The following is a 4,532-nucleotide window of genomic DNA, read 5'->3' on the forward strand; positions in this document are numbered from 1 at the left end:
TATTTCTATAAAAAATTGAGATTTGGATTTCATTGAATCTGTAGGTTGCTTTGGGTAGTATAGACAGCTTAACAACATTAATTCTTCCAATCCTTGAACATCAGTTCAGTTTTCTTTCCATTTATTGTTGTCTCTTTTAATTTTTTTTCATCAGTGGTTTATAGTCTCCATGTGCAAGTGTTTTACCTCACTGCTTAAAGTATTCCTAAGCATTTTCATTATTTTAATGTCGTTAAAAATTGGATTTTTTCTTTATTTCCACTTAAGTATTGGGGAAACTGAATATCCATATGCAAAAAAATAAAACTGGACCCTTATCTTATACCATACACAGAAATCAATTCAAAATGTATTAAAGATTTAAACATAAGACGTAAGTTCTGGCACAATAAACCTCCTAGAAGAAAACATAGCGGGAAAACTTCATGGTATTGGGCTTGGCAATGGTTTTTTGGGTATGCTACTAAATGAATAAGCAACAAAAGCAAATTTAGAGAACTAAAACCATATCAAACTAGAAAGCTTATGTACAACAAAGGAGATAATTAACAGGGTAAAAATGCAACTTACTGGATGACAGAAAATAATTTGCCTTGGATTGTTTAACAGATGTCTAAATGAATGTTTCTATTTCTCTACTTCCCAGTCACTTTCCAATCTTCATCAATTCAACATCTCTTAAGATTCTAATAAAATGGCCCTCCTGAGTGTACTAACAAATATTCATGTGAATATACAATTCTATATAGAATTAAATGTAGGATAAACAATTCTAATGGACATTTCCCAGTTCTCATCAGTCTTAACTTCTTAGTAGCATGCAATTTTATGAACCATTTTTTTTGTCTCTATAGGATCTGTGACTCTGTATAATCTTATTTTGCTTTCCCTCTTGTTTCTTGAAGACAAAATAGGATTATATGGAGTCACAGGCCGTACAGAAACAAAATTCTAAGAATAATTTTGGATTCATAACTTTCTGCTTTCTTGTTTTATCAGTTAGGTCCAATAAGGAAAGAGGAACCAAACTGTAATTTGAATGAGGAAAGCTTAATATAATATTCACTCTGAGATGTTTTGGATTTTGCTAGGCCCTGGTTATTATCTCTTTTATAAATCTGAACACAGAGAAATGCATCTTCACCGAAAGAAGATCAATGATGCAAGAGTGATGCTAAATGAAAACTGGATGTTATCATCAGAATTGATGAGAATATAGGTAGTAAAAAACATGATGGTGAATAGAAGAGCTTCATCAAAATGGTGGGTGTACTTTATGAAGTGTTGTCCCATTATATTTATGTTGGAATATAGTTTGTATTATTTGACTTGCCTCAATTTTGTAAGTGCATACATCTATATATTTTGTGTAGGTACATGTATACATACATGTGTGTTTATATATATATATATATATAAAATTAACAGTAGTGCTTATAACACTCAAAACAATACGTTATTATTCAATTTTCAGCTTTTTGCCTCTGTCAATTTTCAATGTTTGTATAAAAAAACTTCAAGTCTTACATAATAGGCAGAAAATAATGACTTCCACAATTGTTAAGGATATATTAAAGCATAAGGATCATTACATCAATGCATGTTAAAACAATTTTCTAATGCCTCTGTGTGCTGTGCATTGTCTTCATAAAGCATGAGGTGCATCTAAATCACATATTACCTTTTGGGTCAATGCAGTGGCTGATGCCTGTAATCCCAGCTGAGGCAGGTGGATCACTCCAGCTCAGAAGGTTGAGAAGAGCCTGGGCAACATGGGGAAACTCCTTCTCTACCAGAAAACCATTAGCCAGGCATGGTGGTGCATGCCTGGCATTCCAGCTACTTGGTAGGCTGAAGCAGGAGGATCACCTGATCCCCAGGAAGTTGAGGCTGCAGTGAATTGTGATGATGCCACTGTGCTCCAGCATAGGAAACAAAGTGAGACCCTATCTCAGTAAATAAATAAACAAATAAATAAAACCACCTTTTCACTTTCATAAAATAGAAGTTCTCAACACCAGTAACATTTTATAGATGAAATACTTGAAGTAACACTTGTGATACTGGTAAAATTATTTATTTATTTATTTTCAAGAGAATTAAATCATTTATTGATTGCACATGATAATGGATGATACACAAGATTCATTCCCATCTATTATTTTGTCTGGTACCATTATTTGATTTAGATATATTGCATAGGATTTGCCAACAATGATTTTTATAACCAATAATTCCATGATTTTGCTTGAGTAATCCCTTTTAATGGCAAACTTCAGGTCACAACAGTAACTATCAGTTCAACCACACCAAGGTTTCTAAAGACAATGGCTTCTCCACCCAAGCTACTGGTATATAAATTTCAAATAGAACCTGGCATCACCCTAAAGGAATTCAAACTTCACATTCTTGGGGAAATTTAGCAAGATGGCTTCAGAGTAGACTAACTTTACACAGCATTTTATATTTTTTAAAGTCATTTATTCAGGATCATAATCAGATTATTACACTTAGCAATCAACAGCATGGGTGCAAACAAACAAACAAACAAACAAACAAACCTACAGTAGAACCCTTTGTTGGAATGTTTTACATTTTCCACAGAACAGAAGCTAAAATAACCTGTTATACAATTAGTCACAAATACAGTCCTTGAGTTTTTTGCCTAAAACTGTCTTCTTTGGACCTGCCACCACTGTGCTTGGCTGAGTTTACAAACCTTTTGTAACCTGCAGCTTCCCTGTCACTTCTCTGGCTCTCCTCTTCTGCTGAGCTTTGTTTTCTAATTAAAATCTTCTTCCACAGCCATAGCTACTGCCACTAATGAAACCACCAGAGCCACCTTGGTTTTGTGGTTTGGCAACGTATTAGTCTCCACCACCATAGGGGCCAGAGCTTCTGCCTCCAAAGTTTCCTCCTTCCATGGGTCCAAAATTTGAAGACTGATTGTTGTAATTGGCAAAATCATTGTAGCTTCCACCATGTCCAAAATTGCTCCCATTATTACCAAATCCATTATAGCCATCCTCACTGATGCCATATCCACCACACCACAGTTGCCACCAAAGCCACCACTACCGCTGAAGTTTCCTCCATGAACAAAGTTGTCATTCCCACTGAAACCACCTTCACAACCACCAAAGTTTCCAGAAGCACTTCAACCTCTTTGGCTGGATGAGGTACTAGCCACCTCTTGCTTTGATGGGGCTTTCTTAACTTCACAGTTGTGGCCATTCTCAGTATAGTATTTCTGAACGACAGTCTTATCCATGGGGTCATGGTCATCAAAATTTACAAAGGCAAAGCTTATTTCCCTGCCATGGCCTTGGTCAGTCATGATTTCAATCACTTCAAAGTAATCTCTTAGGTGATGTTTTTCAGTGTCTTCTTTAATGCCACCAACAAATATTTTTGTCACATTTCAGTGGGCACCTGGTTTTGAGAATCTTCTCTTGAGACAGCTCCTTTTGGTTCCACAACTCTTCTATCCACCTTGTGTGACCTTGCATTCCTGGAGGCATCCACCTGATCCACAGTGGCATTTGTGACAAACCCAAAGCCTCTGGAGTGCTTGGTGTTTGGTTCTCTCATTATCACACAGTCTGTGAGCTTTCCCCATTGCTCAAAATGACTCCTCTGACTCTCATCAGTTGTTTCAAAGCTCAATCCTCCAATGAAGAGCTTTCTCAGCTGTTCAGGCTCTTTATGAAACTCTGACTTAGGCATGACTGCAGGGAGAAGAGAGCCTTTAACAACGCTTCCTGGGCACCTTCCACGGGCAGAAAGTGTGATTTTGTAAAATTATTAAACTTCGTAAAAATGTAAAGTATTTTAAGCCAACTAAAAACATAATTTTGCTATTAGTATAATTTTACCATCTGTCAGAATATTCTATCCCTTTGTATAAAAACACTTTTCTATGACCCACTTAATTTTAAATATTTTGCTTAATATATAAATCAATTTCTGCACATCAAAAACTTTATTAATTTTTACTTTTACCAATTTCTTTTACTTATTTGGATAGTAAAATCCAATTTAACTTTGAGTCCCTGGGGAATATAAAACAAATTTGTTTTATGTTAATTGATGTTTAAATGAAAATGTGTAAGAAATCTGTAACTGAACTTTTAATTTAAAACGAAGTTTAGTTTTTTAAAGTTGCCATCAATCCATTTTATTTAGACTTTCTATTTGGTTCTATAAGGGATCATAACACATTTTTTTGTATTGTCAATAGTTCTGAAACATACACATATTAAAAATTCATTTAACATTTTAAGCAGTTCAAGTATTGCAAAACTGTTACATATAATGCTATGCACACACACGAATACACACATGCACAATACATACATACGTGCATGTACAATTTTTTTTGAGGAAGACACTCACTCATGATTCATCCCATTTGCTTGCTTTGAATATCAGTGTATTAAAATGTATTTTATCTCTCATACAGTGTGATAATCGTGAATGTTGAAGTAGTTCTTTTATTATTATGCTTCAATTAAATAGTGCCAACAATGCAT

At 34.8% G+C, this 4,532-nt stretch overlaps 1 pseudogene; it reads right to left on the reverse strand.

The window, feature by feature from the left end:
- Window positions 1–2,130: 2,130 nt before the first annotated feature.
- On the reverse strand, window positions 2,131–3,764 carry LOC108517407 (heterogeneous nuclear ribonucleoprotein A1-like; annotated as a pseudogene).
- Window positions 3,765–4,532: the final 768 nt, after the last annotated feature.

This window comes from Rhinopithecus bieti, unplaced genomic scaffold (genome assembly GCF_001698545.2).
Source record: "Rhinopithecus bieti isolate Rb0 unplaced genomic scaffold, ASM169854v2 scaffold_40270, whole genome shotgun sequence".
Classification (NCBI taxonomy): Eukaryota; Metazoa; Chordata; class Mammalia; order Primates; family Cercopithecidae; genus Rhinopithecus; species Rhinopithecus bieti.